Source organism: Myiozetetes cayanensis, unplaced genomic scaffold (assembly GCF_022539395.1).
Source record: "Myiozetetes cayanensis isolate MyiCay16 unplaced genomic scaffold, myiCay2020 scf9, whole genome shotgun sequence".
NCBI lineage: Eukaryota > Metazoa > Chordata > Aves > Passeriformes > Tyrannidae > Myiozetetes > Myiozetetes cayanensis.
Window position 1 is genome coordinate 25,693,417 of NW_026088185.1, and position 22,099 is coordinate 25,715,515.

Sequence of the window (22,099 nt, forward strand, 5' to 3'; positions counted from 1 at the left end):
CAAGGAAGAAATCAAAATTAGAAGTCAAAAAATTAAATAAAAATTGAAAAAAAATCTGGAAAGAACATTTTTTACTAGCCCCACAAAATTTCTGTTTACTTTTGGCATCCTGTGTTTGCAGCTACAATTAAGATTAGACAGTGTGCTAAAGAATGGAAAATCTTTGCTACAATAGGAAATTCTGTGGATTAATAGGTGAGCAAATGAGTCTGGTACATCTACACACATAACCAGCTTCTACACTCCTGCTTGTCCCATTGTTTAGATCTTCATAAATTGAAAAAAAAAAAATCTATGACTTTGGTGGTTTTCTTCCTATTAAAGTTGAATAACTTTTTCATCACTTCATCACTGAATAGATTATTTCTTGTCCTAAAGACTTTTCAAATTTAGATGCTGCACTATAAAAAATCTGTTTTGCATCCTCAAGTTCATAAAGTTCTGGATCTCACTGTAATATCTGCTCACTTTAGGAGACTACAGTTGAACCCTCTATAGCAGAGCAAGAGTAATATTCTTGTCAGTCAACACGCCTGTCAATCAAAATCCTTGTTTCATTACTTTGGTTTTGTCCTTTTGGCAGGAGACATTCATCTTTCTTACAATCAAATTTTGTGGTGTCAAAGTTCATGTTTTCTTTCTTGGTCTTCATGGTCCTCCTTATGCAAAAGTCCCTAACAAGTGAGGCCTGTGGACTAACTGGGACATATCTCTCAAAACTGGAATGGTACTTTTTAGTAAATGCAAGCTGCTTCACTGCTTGTTGAGGCTTAAAATCAAAGAATTGCATAGGATGATTGCTCTCCTCTATTGCTTTTCAATTTTGTTCTGTATTACATTTCACACTTGCAGATTGTGTCCTTGCTTTTCTTCCCTGGAAGGGAAAATCCCCTCATTTCTCTCAATATTGGAAACACTTCCTTCAGCTTATGAATAGACCAGTACACAGAGAAGTTGATCCCATAGGTTTTGGAAGCACTATGTTATTTAGCGCAATCAGGTGCATCCTGAAGACAGTGTGAAACACTCATTTCTAAATTGGAGAGACCAGTAATACCTAGAGATCAGTGATTTTTTTCAGAAATAGACAAATGCCATTTCATCTCCTCTGGTTAGTTTAGACATTTTGTTTCCTCTCCCTGAAAAAATTTATATTCAACTTTTATCTTTACGATGTACAGGATGATCAAGTTTCTGGTACCTGAGTCCTGGAGCATGACTGGAATATTATCCCTTAATAATCCTGTTGTATAGCACCAGTTCCTGGATCTATGTAGAGTACATGGAAACTTTGCAAAATGTGAGTTTCCAGGAGGTGAACCTCTGCACAGCAGGGCCTTTTCCCTGATCCAGACCAACTACTTTATTTCACATTCACATCTAATTCTGCTGCTGCACTACCACAACAATGACAGGGTAGCTACTCAGCACTCCACAATGCTATTGCCTGACAGCACAGCCCAGTAGAAAAGGCACATGTTGGGGACAACTGCTGGTTTTCTGCCCTTTCACTCTTCATCATGATAAAGCAATAAAGCCTATTATGAAGGATATCTGGTCACTAGAAAACTGGTGGAAATGACTGGTTTCATAGGGCAGTACTGCTTTTGTAATAGTTCCAAGTCAGGACCAGCTTAGATTTAGGCCAGAGGTGCAAACATAAAAAAATCAAAACCTCATTATTCATTCTAGAAGCTACCATCCTTCAGCATTCATGGACAACAGCAATCTGTGGATCCTGTGGGTTGTTTTGATACTTCCACTAAAAGATACTCCCTTTCATGTGTCCTCTTCTATCCTCCCCTTCATTCTGTCTAGCTGGTTTCTTGACTGCCTGAAGTCCACCAGGGGAAGCTCAGTGTACACCATGACCTCCCAGGTGTATTTGGGAGTAAGGTGCTACACACACTGAAGAATCTGTTTTCTACATCAGTGTCCAAATTCACATATTTTCTACCTGTCACATTTCTCATGGTAGGCTTTCTGAGTCTCCAGGCTCTGGATCAAACTTTTTATGGTACAGCAAAGGTTTTCCATTTACTGCACAAAATAGAAACTCATTAACTAAGGGATAGGCTCATCACAGTCAATAATAAAGACCTGTGGTAAAGAAAAATGATGTCTATATCATACAAATTATACAAATACAAAGATAATAGGATCATCAAAGATGTTACAGATGAGGGAAACTTTTCCTTATCTACTATATGATGGATTTCTTCTCTGCAGTACATATTACTCATTGTGATATCAATTTCAACTCTCATAGCTTCACATCTCCTTGGGGGAAGGGGCATACAGAAAAATATGCTGAGTCTTCAGCCTAAAAATTCCTATACTGTGGTCCAGTTAAATAGACTGGAAAGAACTATTACTATTGTGATAGTGACCTTAGGCTATTCACTTCTGTCTTTCTTCTGAAGGTTTGCCTACCCAAGGAATGAGTAGAAAGGTCCTAACTTAACTATGCTCTCCTGATGAACATCATTGAATAGGAACCCTTCATCACAATTAAATGAACACATTGCATCAGAGAGACACCCCGGTCAGGTGTCATCCCACAGAATTATTCTCTCTCCTTTAGCAAAAAATGAAAAGGTGCCATAAAATGAGATCATCTCCACAGCAGAAATACAAGTTAAATTAAGTCTGGAGTTTTTAAATTTCCAAAAGACCATTACAATTAAAGTATATGCATTCAGTACAGGGCAATTTCCATCTGATCACAAAGAAATCATCAAAGTGGTCTTAACTTTTAATCTTCTTTCCCTCACTCTTTTCTTGTTGGTTTAATCCCTGAGGGTTATAGCATTTTAGAACTATGAGCACTTGGATATCCTGAAATAAAACTTCTATTTCATAGTGAAAATTATTCAAGACTGGAGATCTGCAGTCCAGTTTTTGTTGGCTGTCTGTAAGCAGAGCATAAGCAGTAACAGTTGGTTCCTTTTTATTTTCTCATTCAAATTGCAATCTCCTTTCACATGCAATTGTGTGGTGTAAAGCATACAGCCCTTTGACATAGACATGTCTGGGAAAGTGGTCTGATAATACAGGACTAAACATATCAGAATTTAAACTGCTGGGACAAGTAATAAAAGTTGATTAAAGCAAAATAATTACAAATTTATCAACGTAATTACTTTGTCCATCTCAAAATTCTTTATATGTTTTAGTTTTTGTCTTCCTTCTTATTGTTTTGAATTCAAACAGTTTTAAAACGATATTATTTCAAAATAGAATATCAAAATACTTCAGTTTGAAAATGTCAAAATGGATTTTTATTAAAGAGCAAAAATATTTAAATGTATCTTGATTCAGCCATACTTCAGCATGAGTTCACAATAACCTCAGACAAATGAAACTTGATTTTTCTGCAAGAAACAGTTCTAGCCACAAGTACAAATGTCCTGCTGTGGCTTTACCAACACTTCTTTTTTCAGTCTTGACTGCGATGAAGCAGTGTATGAGGACGAAGAAAAGAAACCAAACCAGTTTTGTTTTAAAAAGCTTTATTTTGAAAGTGTTGTGTGGCATAATCCAAATTTATTTTTTTCAGTCTGGTGCTGTGACATTCTCTAGCTAGGTTTTCTTTGCATATCTTGTTCATTCTTGCAGTATTATTCATATGCTTTTTTTTTCTTTCCTGACCAGACATTCCCCTCCATTTTAATGAATAAAAATATCAGTAATTCTCCTTTCCCCATTGCCATCTTAGTGTGGAATATCAATTAAGACACTGAAACATCATCACCTAGATTAAATTATTATTACATTTGGATTATATGAGGCAAGCATCTTTATTAAGATACAGGATGAAAATAGTGCCATTATTTTTGTGGGGTGAAACCCTTATTATGTGGCTAAAGTTCTTCTCTGATTCCCACAGAATTTCTTTTTTGTTCAAAAGTCTTTGCAATGTTTCTTTGTTTGCACACTCCTCTGAGTGAGTCTGATGGTACAGTCAAATGTAAGATGCCTTATCATCATGTCAGACTCGCAGTGTTTATGGAGAATCTTCTACTGTGCAACAGCCTTCATGGTTCTTATGTGCCAAGCAAAGAATTCATGTTGGTTGCTATGTCCCAAGGGCAGAAAGAAATGGAGGCATTTTATTGCTACATCCCATCAGCTTGGCAGTGAGCAGTGGGCAGATTCAAATATTAACCTTTAATGCACTGTCGATAAAGATTTGTTGCTTCTCCTATTGCAGCTCTTGTGACTGATATTTCCAGAATATCCTACACATTTTACACCCACCTGACACTTTACATGTTGTTTTCCCTGTCTGACCCTAGGGATACACATGCTTCTGCTTTTCATTTCTGAAGTTTTATCAGATTTCTTTGTTGTATTCAGATGTCAGTGTAGATAAAAATCCATTCCTTGCAAAATGTGATTTTTGACAGTCAGGAGAAAATCACCTTTTGTTTTGGTGAAGCTGCTTCTACCACCAATACTCCTACTGAATTTTAGCCACATTTCACATATACACTGGAAAAGAGGGCAAAATTACATTCCTTGTAGTGTTCTAATCTTAGCTGACAACTCAGCCCCACACAGCTCCTTTTTCATCCCCCACGTTGGTGCGGTGGGGGAGAGAATCAGAAGAGTGAAGGTGAGAAAATTCCTGGGTTGAAGTGAAGACAGGTTAATAGGTAGAACAAAAGCCACACAAGCAACCAAAGCAAAACAAGGAATTCATTTACTGCTTTCCATGGGCAACCAGGTGTTCAGCCCTCCCCAGGACAGCTGGGCTCCACCACAAGTAGTGGTGACAAAGACAAATACCATCACACTGACCCACTTCCTTCTTCTCCTCCACTTTTTATGGTGAGCATGCTGCCTTGTGGTGTGGAATCTCCCTTTGGTCAGCTGGAGTCAGTCAGCTGTCCCCTCATGTCTCCTCCCAACTTCTTGTGCCTCACAGCCTCCTCACTGGTGGGGTGGTGTGAGGAGTAGAAAAGACCTTTACTCTGTGTAATCATTGCTCAGCAACGACTGAAACACCTCTTACTCTTGTATTATCAACACTGTTTCCAGCCCAAATCCAAAACACAACCCCATAGAAGCTACTGTGAAGTAAATTAACCTAGCCCAGCCAAACCCAGCACACACTTGTGAGAACATGCTTCTACAAGCCTTCCTTTCAAGTGTTCTCCCCTCAAAACTTTTCCCTCTAGGCAACTGTGAGATAAGAGACTCTATTACAGAAAAACACTGTACTGAATTGTAGGAAATTGTTAGACATAATTATGTCTAAAATGTGCCCTAACAGTGGTATTCAAATAACAAGTCATAAGTTATTAGTTCTAACGCATGCTATGTGTTTCTTAGTTACCCACTGAAATTGTATTTACAATGCCACTGGCATAAACATTCGCCATCAAGCAAAGACAAATGTATAGGCCATTTTATAGACTTATTTGTGAACTGCTGAGTCTATATTAAGGTCCACCAATAAGCTTTGGGGTTTACAGGCAATGAATACATGATCAGAAAAAATGAGTATGTGCCTCTGCCCTGATCATGTTAGAGTAATTTTAAAAAAATTGAAGGTAGAGAAGAATTCATTTCTCTTCACAGGGTTTGAGTGAATTCCAAACAGAGTTAATAGTAAGTTTTCCATTAACTTTAATAGAGCTAGGAAAGATCAATGTATGGGCTTTGCACTTATAATGGCAATAACATTTCACTTGCTTTAACAAAATAAGGGAAAGAATTGAATCCCGAAGTCTCAATAAGGCAAGAAGAGTTGTGGATTAAATTGAGACTCAAATTAAGTTTAATACACTGGCATTACATTGCTGCTATGTCTTGGTACACTGAAAACATGTTAATATCTTTCAAAGAAGCTGCAATGGAGTCCTGACTCTGCCAGACAGATCAGGTGTATCCAGTCAGACTTTGTCATCCCGCCAAAGAAGACCAAAACGATATTTCAGCAGGTACTCCTGCTACCACAGTGGTAGAGAGGTATGAAAGTGCTGCCAGTGGAAGGAGTTGCCCCCTAGTACATCAGAGTCATATCTAGCATTTATGAGGCTTATTTTGTTTTGGTTTTTTGTCTTGGTCACAATGATAGAGGACAGGAAAAATGTTGGAAATATGTATACTGGAAGTAGATTTTACTTATTCTGCAGGGCCTTGCTGGGACAGATGTTTATGAAGTTGGTGAGGAGATATAAGATTTTGTGCTATTTACAATAATATCAGCAACAACAACAAAAGACAAAGATTCCCACCTGGAATTTTATAAAACCAAATTATGACTTTTTACTGAAAGGAATGCCAAAGAAAAGGCCAGCATTTGGACTCTGGTGCAGTTTAGAGGTCTCTGAGGAAAATAATCTTGGTAGTTAAGGCATTAAGCTGAGTGTTCAGATTCCTAGGTTGAGCTTCTGTCACATTAGGCAGCTAATCTCTTACTGCTTGCGTTCCTCTTTACAGAGAGGGAATTACAAAAGTCCTTTGCTAGTCCCTGGTGCAGAAATGGAAAACTGAGGGACTGACATCAGTAATGTATCCACTTCAATGTTTGCTTATGGCAGTTTTTATAAAATGTCTTGCACCTCCTTTCTATCCAAGTATCCATCTTGAAAATTCAGTATTTCTCTGTCCTGTCCTGTTTTCTGATCTGACACTGCTTTTTACTGAGTTTTACCTTCTCAACAGATTCCAGAGGTAGCAACAACGCAATCCATTCTGCATTAGGGAAAGACATCAGACATTCAGACATTGGCTTTAATGAGCATGACAAGCTAACATTACAGAAGAATTTCCATTCTCAGAAGAAATATCATGGGCTGAGTAGTGCTGCAGCAAGCTGTGTGCCTATGTCTGTAGGTCTGGAGCTGGGATCTAAATCAGGGTCCAGCATTTTGAGGCAGGGAAAGGTTCGAAAGAGAACTCATTGCCTGTGTAGTCTCACATAAATGTAGCCTGGGACGCCTCACTGGTGTTGAGTAGGATTTTACAGGTTTAGAGACAATCTTCTAAAAGAGGTATGACAAGCCAGTTTCAATTTTCCCATCAAGTTGCTCCAAATCGTGATGTTAACGATGTCAGGTCAAGATTTTTTTCACTGTTTTATGCCCATGGAATGTTTTATGTGTCTGCCATATTTCATTATTTAACTTGTAGGAATTTATCTGAAGGATTTCAGTATTAAGCCTCAGGGCCATAGTTAGTATAAATACTGATCCATACATGCTGGTTAACAAGTTGAAAGTCACAGCCTATCTTGCCTTACATTTACACAGGTTGCTTCAGACCAAGACCTTGCATTGGCTGCCTGCCAGCACTATGCTTCCTCCTCTCCCAGCTGCAGCCAAAGAAGTTGAAGATGCTCAGCACTCCAGTCCAGGGCAGTGTTCTGCTCTATATTGTTTCTGAAATAGGAGCTAATTACTTTTTGAGCTCTCTCTTGACAATATCTTGGTTTATATAAAGCATGTGGTGATAGCCAATGGCATATATCAGAAAGAGAGTAAGAGCTGTTACCTGGACCTAGCAGCTTCATGATTTCACAGCTGAACTCACACAGCCACACTTTACTTTTACTCAGCTTTATGTTATATTTTCATGCCACCATCAATAGGTTTTCTGCCATAGAAGACAATTCTTTATACCCCTAAGAATCTCTAAAACATATCATCCATGAGATTAGGAAGTTGCTGAAGTAAATACAGGCAGTTGTGTATTTTTTTTGCATGTGACAGCTTTGCAAGAGAATGCTTATTCTGGACAATTCAGACTAAGCTTCTAACCAATTCATAACATGCTTCATAACAGTGGGAGAAAATTTATTTAACAGAGTTGTTAAATAAAAGATTTTGGGAAGAGATACGCATATTATTTTGGAAACTAAAAATTGTAGATTGTACAGAGGGTTAGCAAATTGTCGAGGTGTGACTGTAAGCATTCGCTGTTGGCTGCTATTGAGGACAGATCCTTAAGTAAGAAGGTCTCTTAGTGTGAAGCAGTTTGTCCATTTTTACCTGTGCTTCATCCTTTCAGTAGTAGGTAAGATCTGATTTACCCTTTTGGAAATACTGTCCATAACCACTGTTTTACTTTCACTGTACTGTAAAGACTAAGCAAGATATGATGTATGATACTTTATGTATGTGTCCATTCAAAGCACATTACATTTCAAAAGATCCCTAAATTTAAGGTAGTTTGATCATCAAGCCAGTCGATTTAACTCAGTCAAAAGTGAAATAAAGGAGGATTCTACAAAATGTTCTTTACAACAATCCTGCCTCCTACTGTGTATATTCAGCATGAGGAAGTCTACTGGTCAAGTTATTGCACAAGCAATTTAAAGATTTATTTTAATCACATACTTTAATGCTTACACACAAACTTGTCCATGCTAAAATCACATTTATAGTTAGCCCACTGTCTGAGCTTGTTTACCTGGGAGAAGGAGGCTCAGGGGGGACCTTATCACTCTCTATGTCTACCTGAAAGCATGTTGTAGCCAGGTGAGGGACAGTTTCTTATCCCAAGTAACAGGTCATAGGATAATAGGATATGGCCTCAAGCTGCACCAGTGGAGGTTTAGATTGAATATTAAGAAATCTTATTCACTGAGACGATTGTTGAGCATTGGAACAAGCTGCTCAGGGAAGGGCTAGAGACACCATTCCAGAAGGTATTTAAAAGACTTGTAGTTGAGACTCTTAGGAACATGGTCTAGTTGTGAACTGGACAGTGCTGGGTAAAGGGTTTGACTCGATGGTCCTAAAGGTCTTTTTCAGCCTAAACTATTCTGTGAAAAGCTCAGTGTGGCAATGGATTTACCACATGTAGGATGGAAGAAGTCCTGTCAAAGATGGACTGGTGAAGGAAAAGAAGAAAACAGCCCAAATGTTATAGAAACAGAAGTTTTTAATGTTGTTTAAACTTATCTTAAAATGGCTTTTCTGTATTTCTGCAAAGTCACTGCTTCTCCTTCCCGACACCCCCTGCAAAGAACTCTTATCTCCCATTCAGGAATGTCCTGGAAAGATATCCTGAGGTCTTCTCATTGGCCTTTGTTAACCCTTTCCTATGGGCTATTAACTCTTTACCTGATTGTTTTTTTCTGTAAGACCCTGACCCTGTAATTGGTTCTTTTTTAATCCCCCTAAAAGCCTTATAAACCCCCATCCCCACAATAAACTCCTCTTTCGTTCGTCCCTCTGCGTGGTCTGTGTGAGCTTCTTGCGGGTTCACAGGCCCACGTGCTTGGGGGGCAGGGTGGGAGAGCATTCACCTTCAGGGAATGGCCTAACACCCAGAACCTGAAGGTCCCCCCTCCAACTCATCCATCGTAGCTCAGTATCTCCAGGGAAGAAAATGTCCCTTTTCTCTCATTTCTCCATAATTTTTTCAAGTCTTTTGCATTAATACTTCTCCCAGGAGTGAAAACTACAAAGTTTTCATCAGCTTTGATGTAATATATCATAAACTCAGCCCATATTTCATGCAGAAAACCTCAGGGACTGATAGAACAACTCTGTGTCATTCTTAAATTTCCATGGATACAATATCCTGAGGTGTGTAGTAGGCCCACCAGATATTTAGGGCTGGTTGCTTAACCTTTGAATCCAGACATCATGCTGGTACAAAATGGAAAGGCAATAATTATCAGAATTAGAAAAAATAATAGGAATTTATTAATGAATCATCTTTCCCCTTAAGCTGTACTGTAGCAAGAAATAATCATAATAATAATGAACAGTGTTATTATTGGACCGCATTATGAACACCAGTGACTTTGTACTGAGCTTTTACTGTCAGGGGAATGGTTCATTAACCACAAAGAACACTTCACATTAGGGATTCAGTTTATCTGGCCAATTTAGACATTGTTTAAGTTATTTTTAATTAAAACTGAGATCCTGCATTTTGGAATGGTGAACTGGTTCAAAGGAATTATAATCACAATTACTACAATCAAGTTGTTAGTAAAGGTTTTTGTTCCAGATAAAAGTTGGCCACTGGTCAATCTGTTAAGCAGCCATTCTGGCCTACCCTGCAGCTTCAGTTCCAATTAGGGGGGGTGGCTGAAAAGAGGAAGAATAAGGCAAAACCTTTTCATAACATAGAGATTTTTGTATTTGGCAAGGGGTAAATAAAGGAAATTCCCTGGAAAACGTGTTATAGACAGGGAAGGAAGAATTTTGTTGTAACTTTAGTATCAAAAACTGATTACCTTTGATCAAGCCAGCTGTATGTCACATTATTTATTGCAGTAAATATCCTTTTGGGATGACATTGAAGCTAAGAAAAAAAATCACTTTTATTGTTCATCGTATTTCATCCATTGCAGGATAATATAAAATTAATGAAAACGGCCTTTAGTCTGGAGAACAGCCCTAGCCTCCCAAGCACCAGGAAAGAAAGGCACCATTCTTTAAAGAGAGGGTAATCGGGCATTGGAATGGGTTGCCCAGGGAAGGGGTGGATTCTCTGTCCCTGGAGGTTTTTGAGACTGGATGTGGCACTGAGTGCCACGGTCTAGTAACCAAGGCAGTGTTGGATCAGGAGTTGGACTTGATGATCTCAGAGGTCCTTTCCAACCCGGCTAATTCTACAATTCTATGATTCAGTGCTGTATCTTAAGAAGGATTCAGATTTAATCCCTGGTCAGTATAAATGTAATATAATTTCATGGACTTCTTTGTCTCAACACCTGCTGAGGAACTGAAGTGTAGAGTTCGCATCGTTTTAGGCCTCATTTAAAATGAGTAGCATGCATAATCCATGATTTAGGTACTGGTTCCTGTAACTAAACCAAAATGTACATTAGGATCTGACATAAGTATGAAATACTAATTCAAGGTCATTAAGATCAGGCATAAGTGAGCACACTGTGAGTGTGTACACTGCTTTCACTTACCTGGTAGCCAGACTGGGCTCAAATTATCAGCACCACTTTCAAGATGGATGCAATCATGCAACATCACTGCAAATGTTGCAAATGAGCTGTAAGTTATGTCTTGTGGTGGGGGCCCTGGAAGCGTATAGGCTGTGTCTGCATGAACTGGGGATTCTGACACAAGTCAAACTATGTCCTTAGAAGCTGCAAAAAGTCAGATTAAAAAAAAAAAAACTTTAAAGAAGTATAAATAGTCAGACCTTCAGACTATAACAAACCGTATGTGGTTGGAGGGTAGAATGATGGCTACTATAAAATTAAAAAATTAGACATCAGAAAGGCACTTAAACATAGCTAAATCTGTCATCCTTCTAGGCAATGCTGAAGCTCATGCTTCAGAAATTGGATGCTTAAAATTAAGCACATGTTTCAATTTAAAGTACTGAAGAGGAATAGGGTTTCAAACACCGGTTTTAGAGAGGGCGACACATTTTTTGGCAAACTTGCCTTTGTAATTAGCCAGACAAAAACTGCTGAGTTCATCATCTACAAAGCTGATTTACACCAAAGGTATCTAATTCGTTTTCTTTCTTTTGAGATTAATTGTGATAAATCTCTTCCAAATGTACTAAATAATGAAATGAAATGAAATGAAACATATTCTTCATGCCTAAATGGACGGTTTCTCACATCCTAATGGAATATTGTTTGAAGAATTACAATAGACAGAAATGGTTCAAATACACTTGTTAAGAAGTAATAACAAACAAGCAAAGAAAGACCACAGGGATTCCACTAGGCTGGTTTCTGTTTGATTTCCTCATTTTAATTCACTTTATTTTCTTCACACTATTCCCTTTGCTTTCTTCACTAAAGAAGTAATTGAGATGTCTTTTGAAGATTCTAATGACTCCTGAAGTCATATTTTTTTTCTAATTTATTTCATGTGTGTGTTCCTTCCCAGGAAACAGCTGTGTCTTCTAAACTGAAGAGAAGACTATTTAGAAATCTCTGAGGGCAAAAGAAGGCATAGGGATGGCGGTGGTTGTGTAGGGGGCATGTGAAAGATGGGAAATTTAGATGGTTCTCCTATTAACAAATGCATTAAATATGTGTCAATGAAAGTATTAAAATGCCTTTCCTTCTGGGGAAGGTGAGAGGGATAGCCTGTGATGCTGTTCCCCTCATCCTCATTACTTCCAATGACTAGTGCCTTGGATAACAGAACAGGGAAGTGCTCATGCCACCCTAACACATGGCCATCTCATTTTAGTTTTGGTGTCACAAATACCTTATATACATAAATTAAAGAGGATTTCCCCTTCCTTAGATATGTGCTCTGACATTATAGTTTCTCTAGGTTATTTGTCTTTTTCATCAAGAACTCTAAAGTTACTCTTAGCGGTAGAACTTCAAACAACACATCTCTAGGCCCCTAATCATATATTCCTACAAGTAGTTTTCTCCAAGTTTTTCTGGAGTGTCCAGTTCCTCTTGACATCTTCTTCTAGTGTTCATCAAGTGCTCACTATTTGCAGTAATCTACTACTGACCTTGGAGATAAGACTCTGGTCTCCACATTTGCAGATGCTTCTAATTCCCCCTTTGTCTGCAAAACAAGCAGCAGATTTGCCTCTGCTATCAAAAAGAGAATTCTTCTGTCTTAAAAACATGTAACAGGCTCCCAAACTTCAGAGATAAAAATTGAGACCTAAAAATATGTTGTCCACATTTAATAACAGGGATAATAAGAGAATAAGTTACATAACCTAGTAGTAAACAGGTACAGATAGTTATGTGATGAAGACTAATATAGCCAAATCAGACCAGAAATTTAAAAATCCTTACTAGGAGCCCAGAACAGAAGAGACAGTAGAGGGAGATGGTGAAAGACAAGCCAGAAGTCAAGAGGAGAAAGTCTTTCCGTGGAACATGAGGAAAAGAGAATAAAAAAAGAAACCAAGGTGTCAAAAAAGAATCAGATGTTCTGATTTCTTCAAACTCTTTTGTGGCAATTTTCAAACTGGTATGATGAATGCCAATCAGATGTGGGCACCTAATTCAATTTATCTTTCTTGAAAGGCCCCCAAATGCAAATCTATTCAAATTACGAACCAGAAAAAGAGGTGGTGGGAGCTGGAAGAAGAAACACAAAAGCTTAAAAAGGTTGATGTTTCTTTTCTCTCTTCAATATGATGAATTGAATTTCTGGTAGTAACCAGGCACTTTTTCAGATGCTTATTTAATGTCATGCAGAGGAGAGGCAGTAGGTGTGGGCAAATGAGGTGAGTCATGCCTTGCTCAAGAGGAAACCTGCTGTGATGTTCATAATGCACTGAATCAAGTTCAGAAACATGAAAGTTTCTTTTCTTTTTTTACCTACACCTTTTGTTTCCTCATGTCTGACAAATGCACAAATTCATGAAAGCTTCTTAATACTCACTTTTTACTTTGATAATTAGGTCTGAATACAAGTCTAATGATAAGATGATAAATTTTTCCTACTTTTTACATAAATACAGTAAAAATTTATTGTCTTATTTATAGCTGTCTGGTGTAAGAACTCTCTGCAGAGAACTAGAAACTTGGCCACCTCTCCCAGCAGCAGTGCAAACTGGCTGTAGCATATGTTGTAACAGTCTCCAGATTTAAAGATGTGAGGCAGTCGTCTGGCTGTTTCTGTATTGGAACAGCCTTTTCTGGTGATCGGAATAAAACCCAGGCTGTTTGGGATTTAAATCAGGGGTCCATATAACACCACAATGCTCTGTCATTATAAGGCTGAAAACTATCTGAAGACATTGCCATCTGGTGTGTAGAAAACAGGAGATTTTGATGTTTGAGAAAAGAAAAGCTCCGGCAGACTCATGGAAGAGGTGTGATTTGTTTCCCTTTCTTCATTACAATAATGTGTAAGCAGTTTCAAATGTCATTTGTGAAGTTCAAATTGAAGTTACTTAAGCAAGGGAGAAGAGAGGGTTGGCAACAGGATTGAAATACCTCTCTCTTTTGAGATCCTACTGGGAGGTCCTTTTGAAATAAGACATCATTCATACTAAAAATAAAAGCTTCAATCTGGGATGCGTTGTGGGGGCACCACCAGGCCTTAAGTTTCATTAACCCTTATTTATTTTATTCTCTGTGAACCAGTTGTCCATGCAAAACACGACAGTTAATTGCACCTCTCTGTTTCCCTCTGACAAATAGAGCACAAGTAATACCAACAAGGATTAAACTGTTTGCTTTTGGTTTACAAGGAATTAAAGCATGTGTGCAGTAAATTTTCCTGTAAAGGTCTTTCCTAAAGCTCTAGACTGGGGAAACAATATTAGTGGCTAACTCTGTGGACACAGAGCTTGGTTCAACAACCTTTAAATAAATGTCCAGTATGTTTTTCCCTCCTGATGGGCTTTACTCGAGGTGTGTTTATGTGGGCTTCAGCAGGCTGGTGTGAGCACTCTACCCATGTGCCAGCCAAATATCTTCACATCCATGGCCAATCTGACAGCCCCAGGTGGGTTCATCAGCAGAGTGCTGCACTAGCCACGTCTTACTGTTTCCAGGTCAGAAGGAAACAGAACCTGTTTACACCTGTCCTGCCCTGAGTGTAAGCAGGACAGAGTCTAACCAGGCCTTGGTACTGGGAAACCTCCTCACACAAGCAAAGCAGGTTCAGTTCCAGCACAAGCCTGGTCTGAAAATGCTACAGTGGACTTTTCTGCAAGGGAAGTGGGAGCCCATCTGCCCTATGTGGGGTCCCCAGAAGGAACAGCCCCAGAGAAAGGGGAAGTAGAGGTGTTGGGGGGAACTCAGACAAAATCACAAGCTTGGCGGATCAGAAATTATCAAAAATTGTGTTTCAGTGGCAGTGATCAGACAGAAGGATGAAAGAGAACTGAGAAAGTAGGGTATGTGGTGGGTTGTCTAAATAAAATGCTTGAGCTGTGTATGGGGTAGTACTGTGCATAAACCTATAGTCCACCTCTATAGGATTAACCACAGAAGAGCCACGTGAAGGTAACATCATAGAGTAGGATTGCTAATGCTTTAGATTTCCTATGGAAAACCAAGAATCAGTGCCAAAAAATATTGCATATATTTTATTGAAGCAAAATCCAGAAAGAATACACGAACACAGGTGTAGCCTATCTATCCATACATATCTGAAGTAAGGGAAAATACACCAAGCAAAATATCATTGTATGATCTTTTCTAGCACACATTTTGAAAACAAGTGTAGTCTTTAGCCTTAGACAATTGGCAATAACAGTTATAAAAAACTGGAATAAGATAAAAAAAAAAGACAGAATGAGATTCTGGAGCACACTTGTTTAATATGCGCAGAGACTGAAAGACCCAGTAACAGACTGAAAGGAAAAAACACTGTAGGTGTAATATTTAATGGAGTGTTAATTGTGCAGTGGCTAAAAATAAATAGGCAACACAGAGGTTGTTTTTGGGGGAGCAGTTGATTTCAAGTGCTAAGCTCTACAATTAGGTCACTTGTCTGTACCATGGCTTGTTTTAGGAGTTAGATGAACTTCTCTGTGCAAACACTTATCAAACACATACTGACGAGGATAAGAAGCCCCAGGCTGTGGTTTCTGGTGGTTTATCTACTATTTACTCTAGTGTTCATGAATATGAACAACCTCTGAATCTCTAAACCTCATATCTTATATTCAACGTGAATTGAACTTCTGTTATCGATGAATTGAATTATATCAAGCAAAAAGCCAAAACCACTTTAATTAATTAAATAATTAGGTTTTTAACACTTCAGTTGTTAACATTAATCCCTATTCTAATGACAATCAATAGAGAGGAAATTCTTTTTAGTGTCAGGGGAGAGCTTTTACAGAATCACAGAATGCTTGGGGTTGGAAGGGACCTTTGGAGACCTGTTGGTTCAGCGCCCAACGCATGTTAGCATACAAACTATGAGACTCAAATCTGAGGATCACCATCCAGTATTTTGTATCTCAGCTTGTGTTTCAGGTTTAGATCTGAGCAAACTACACTAAATTAAGCCCTTAATTAATATTGTTATTAATGGCATGACTCTCAAGAACAGCACTAGTCATTTTTGAAGTTACTCCTTTAAGTCAGTAATGTCATTCTTTGGTTAAAGTAAGGGACTCTGAGGACTAGGTCTTAAAATTGTGTTGTTTGTTATTTATGTTGTTGCTGTTGGAATTGTGTTGTTTGTTATTTATGCTGTTTCTGTTGCTATAATGCAACCACTGGTTATATTTCTGTGAGAAGACGTTTGGATAAATTTGTGTTCTCATCCAGAAAGAAGTGCCAGATTACCTGTGTCAGCTTATTAACAGACCTACAGTAGGTATGTGCCTCATCCTGTTGTTGCTGTGGGAATACAGTTCTGCTTACATGATCTTCCATTTTCTCATCTGCTAAAGCATCAGAGTGTTAATCCTGAATATCATTCGTGAAATACCATCCTGTAAGCACAAAAGAGTACTTTCAACTGTTTTCACTTGAACATGTCCCTTCCCCACAAATTAAGTGAACCTGATAAAATAGAGTGGAATGGCCTCTACTGGAAACACAGCCCACTGAAAAGGTCAGAAACTTAACAGCAGATTTCTATAATTCACATGAGGCACAAGACACTAAAAGTTACTGACTCATTCATGTAACAAAGATTGTGTCAGGAAAATGAACTAGTACAATATTTATCTATTCTCATGAAAGCTTTCATCAAAAGATGAGGAAATGGCTATAAAGAAGATCATTCATCAAAAGCTAGGGAGAGTTTTTAGCTGTACAATCCACCACAGAAGTATCAGGTTGCTGCATTTTTGAAAGCAGAGCAACAAAACACATCTAAATCATGAAGGATTCAAAGGACCAGAACATTTCTTGATTAACTTTCACAGAGCTCTAGGGGCACACTGTGTAAAGTACTGAAGAAACCAGTATCTGCAAATCCCCCCTTCTTCAAGAGGGGTGTCCCAGGCTGAGCTGAAACCCAGCAGGTAAAAAATTATGTGCCTTTTTAAGCTGGAAATCTGGAAAATAATTATTTTATGAGTCCCCCTCATTATTCTGTGAGGCCCCCTCACTTGGACTACAGTGGGGTCCACCCAGTTGCAGCCCCCACACATCTTGGTTTGCTCTGTAAGGATGCCAAGGGACAGGGGCAGACTGGGAATCGTACATCTATCCTCACCTGGATGACCAGACTGTCAGTCTCTTCCTTCAAGCCCTGTCAGGAAGAAGTGGTGGCTTAGTATGATGGGCATCTCTTTGAACCTCTGAACAAGGTAAGGAGGCCTCTTAACGAAAGGGCGGTTTGGGAAGGCAAGGTACCTTAGTTTCAGGGGGATAACTACACCACCTCAGAAAGGAACTTCTTACCTTTAAATTCACTGACATGCAGCAATTTGCATTTTCCATGTAAATCCCTTCCTAGAAGCCACCTGCCACTGCTGCTTCCTCTCTCACCCTTACGACACTTTTCAGCTAATTTGCATTAAGCAAATTACAAATCTCACTGAAGGGATGACTGAGCATTTTTTTCATGTTCAGAACCCAAAACATGTTTGGCTTGCCTGTCTGTGGGAGCACACTGCTCATATAGTGGTAGCACAACACTTCTAGCAGTCTATGGGTGACTCTCACTACCTGTGCATGGTTCAAAAAATAACAACAACTTTCTATCTATCAGTCTTTCTTACTATATAAAAGTATTTAGGGAACTGTGTGTAACTAATTGTCCCGTTATGTGTATACCAGTCATAAGGAATAGTGACTTACAGTGTTGAGCAAATTCAAAGGTATGCAAAAGCACACAGCACTTATTTGCTTAAATATTTCTTTTAACTTCAACTTTGAGAGTTTCTTGAGAATGTCAGAGTTTTATGAGCCTTATTCTGACTTGCTTTTACAATGAAGAAATTGGCTATGACTCTACCAGGCAGGCCTGGACTTGATGTAAGATGGCTAAGGAATGCTTAGAACTGAGAGAGTGATTTGATCCCTTCAGCAATGCCCTTCACTGCATCCTTCAGGATATAACAAAAGAGAATCCAGAGACTTCACAGTTTCAGAGTCAATAGTTTTCCCTAAAATTCTTCCAGCTTGTTTATTGACTTAATTCTAATGCCAGTAAGGTTCATATCATCAAATTAGATTCATTAACCCTTCCTTATGGAATCCTCTGTGTGTTTTAAAATGCTTTCAAATAGTTTTTTATTGTCAATTGTGTTATTTCAGTTGAGTTTTTTCTGATATATGTGAGTTTATATCAATTTTTTCCCAACATACAACAACCTTCTTAATTGGTAATGCATAGTGCATAAAGCAAAAGTGATTTCATTTATGAAAAAGACAATCTATCATTGCTTTTTTAATTGCTTTTGTTATTTATGTCTTGAAATATTATTCATTAATCATTTGTGAGCTATTAATGCCACATTTGTATCCATTAAAACACTGAGCTGAAAAAGCAAGATAACATCTGAAAAAAATGCTTGTTATATTGGATGAGATCCAAAAATAATGCAATATTATGGTATCTATATAAAAAATAGATATTCTTATGACCAATTCATGTATACAAAGTTATAGATAATAATACAATGTATGCTATATACAAATAAAAATAAAAGAGTAATTTAAACTCATTAATATAAAATTAAATATTTATTCAAATACTACTTTCATATTTATGTTTGTATATCTCTTATATTGTATTGTTTTATGTATATGAATTGTTCAAAAGAATTTCTATTCTCTTTATGGCTATAGCACATATTGAATGCTATATATATGTTCCTGATTTGCTAAGGTTATTCAGCATTCATATTATAATACAATCAAAAATATCTTGACAAACTTGAATTGAAACATGATTTTCAAAAAATATATGTTTATATTATAAAAAATGGGGCTGTTTTCCAAAAAATAAATGTTGCCATTATTATTTACAGGTTATTTTAATATTTCTGAGAGGGTTTTCCTGCATTTCTGAGTGAAAAATCCCTGATTTTTATGCTTCATGTGGAAGAAGATTTTTTTTCCTGAACAGTTCCAGTAGTGTGAAACAGCAAATTGAAGTTGAGCTGAACAATTCTTAGTTTAACTGATTTGTCCAAAGGTTTTGCATCTTAATATTTCCACAGATCAATAGTCCACACACTACAATACACAAAGCCTCCCTTTAGGATTTTAAACCTGCCTGCATTTCCTAATCATAAATTTCTTCCCAGAGTAAATATTTCTCTGCACCTTGCATGGCAGTCAACTGTGACGAAAAAGGAAGTTCCTCAAAGAGGATAATGAAAGATTATTATCACAAGTGTGAGTAAAAATTGCAGTGGTGAAACTTGTTCTTTGGTAGCCTATAAGATACAAATACTAACAAATAGAAATAAAATCTTGTTTTCTTGTCAATGGAAGTATCTAGCCCACTACTGACATATTGTCACTGAAATTTTTCTTTTATCTTGATTTCAGTGTCATCTGCCCATTACATAGGAGAGATTTATGTTCTATTTTTTAATCAACATTTCTAAAGGAAAGGTAATCAGACATAAAACACAAATTACTGGTGATCCATAACATACCGTGGGATGGCCCACATAATAGCTGAATATTTAAAAACCAAAACACTTAACATGTTTCTGTATACATAAATAAGGAAACAAAGAAAGTGAGATGAAACGGAAAAGTTAGTGGTAGTGGCAGCCCAAGGTGGACTGTTGGGTTCCATCTACTCCCCTTTTATTTCTTTTTCTTTTTTTTTTTTTTAGCTAAGATTAGATTGGAAGACAAACAAACAAACTAAAAAACCAAACCAAAACCACTCTATTCTAAAAGATAACAAATGACAAAAATAAGTTGAGAGATACAAAGATTTCAGCCATGTACAAATTTCAAAGACTCCCTTTTAAAAATGTATAAAAAGACATCAAATAAAAGCTGCACAGATAATTCAAAAAGCCTGAAATCTAACATCATATGAAATTTCACAGTGGAAAGCCATTTTCATCTATGATTTAAACCTACACTGCTAAAATCAGTGAAAGCCTTGCCCTCAAATTAAAGAAAGGAGGCATGCCTTGCATTTTACAATATACCCTGAATTACATCTTGCTTGTATCTATCATAGTATAAATAGTTTTTCTTCTTCTAAGAACTAAAAATAGATATACTGTATTTAAATTTTTAGCTACAGCAGTTAATAATACCTGTTACCAAACTTTTCATCCTCGAAGTTAGTAATTAATCCTTATAAGCAAAATTATTTGAAGAACCTGTTTTAAATAAATTATTTGAAAGTGCATTAGCATCTTTTTTCCAAGAATTTCTTGCCATATTTCTTAGTGAAGGGAAAAGGAATGTGATTCACATGTATAGTTCAAATTGTGTTCATTCTTAATGAGGTCTGACTCATAATATAGGATTAGTTTTTCTTCCAGATGACCATCAGGAATCGCCGCTGACTTAGGTGATCTTTGGAAAACATCCCTAATTGTTGGTCTAGTTGCCAAGTGTATGAACAGAAATTATTATTTGTCTAGTACTGTGACATTTGAAAGCTGATACTATTTACATTCTAAAGCAGAGACATTAAGGTTGAAAGTATTGACAGCTTGCCCAGATATTTAGAGGAATGTTGTCTTTGGTCCTGCATCTCTGACTAACATGACTGTCAGTTTAGCTGACATAGAAGGGACTTTGTCATTATCGAATAAATTGGTTTCACTATATTGATACTTCTTACTATGATGTTCCTTTCTCTGTGAAATTATGAGAGTTACGTTAAATTAGGAAGCGTCTGGCCCTGAACCTTCAGAGTGTAAATCTGTGGACTAATTGATCATGACCACATTACATCTTTTCCAATATGATTTTCTGTGTCTACATGAGGTTATAACAGCTGCCTGAAGGATATTAATGTGTTAGCAAACATGATTTAAATCCTTTTTGTTCCTGTAGTCTGGAGAAGAAGAACAGTAGGATCAATAAAGGCAGTTGTCTTTTTAGCATTGCCACTTAGCTGTTACAGTTTGATAATTTATCCATCAGATTTTGTATCAGGAACTAAGGATGCATAAATACCATCAGGTGAAATATTTCCAATTTACTGTTTATTCATCCAAAAGAGAGCTTCAATGAATAATACTCAGGGGATGACAAAAGTTAAAAAAAAAAAATGCTCACCTAGTTCCTTCTAAAGGGTATTTTGAGAGTAAGAACATCTATACAAATACATTTTAAAATAATTTCCCATGTATTCTGAAGTAATTTGCTTTGTTTTTTCTTTTCAGTTCTTTGCTCCCTCACCAAACCTAGCCAAATCTAGTGATGTGCACACCATCCACACACGGTGATCCCTCAGCCCTTGTGTTCCCACGCTGTAGATGTGGCAGCTCTGATGTGATGGTGTGAGGTCCCCAGCTTTGGCCCATCCCCTACCTTCACTCACAGAGGTGGACAGTGGGCACACAGCAGCTGTTATGTGAAAGTATGAGCTGGAAGAGCTTGTGTCCATGTTTGGGAAGGATAATGTGCTGCCTCGGGTACAGAACTCTGGGGTGTGTTCAGGGTCCCTGTCTTGTCTGCAGGTTGTTCCTTTGCCAAGAATAGGGGTTACTTACAATAATAAATAATTGTTATCTGCAGACTGTAGACAACTCCATCATAAATATTCACTATTCTAGGTAGTTTGCACTTTTGGCTCATGTAAGTAGCTTCTTCCTTTACTTTGATACCACTTTACCCCTCTGCTTCTCAAACTAGCTATGCAGCAGCAGTAAGGCTGAAAAAAACTATTTAGCTGTTGGTCTTTAAAACTGGAGAGGGTAAGGAGGATGGGAACCCCTGCTGCAGATATTGGTTTGATGCATTTTATTAGATCTGCTTCCTGAAGGGAAAGCCAGATTAAAAAAGCATAGAATGGATTTTTGCTCTCCACTGTAATAATGCTCCCAGTACAAAAGGTCAGTTTTGGATGGGTCTCTATTTTTTTTTTTATATCAAGAAAACACCTATACTTGAATTCAGCTTCTCAGGAAACAAGTAAGGAACTTGGACAAAAATATGCTTCAGTCATAGATAGTGGTTCTCTCTTCTAAGAACTCAATTCACAATCCACCAAAAAAAGAGCAGGGATAAGGTGGGCATTCCAGCATAGTTTGGTAGTTCCTTACACCATGTTTAAAAGCAAAAGGAAGACTTGGTAAATGCTTGTCTGATAAC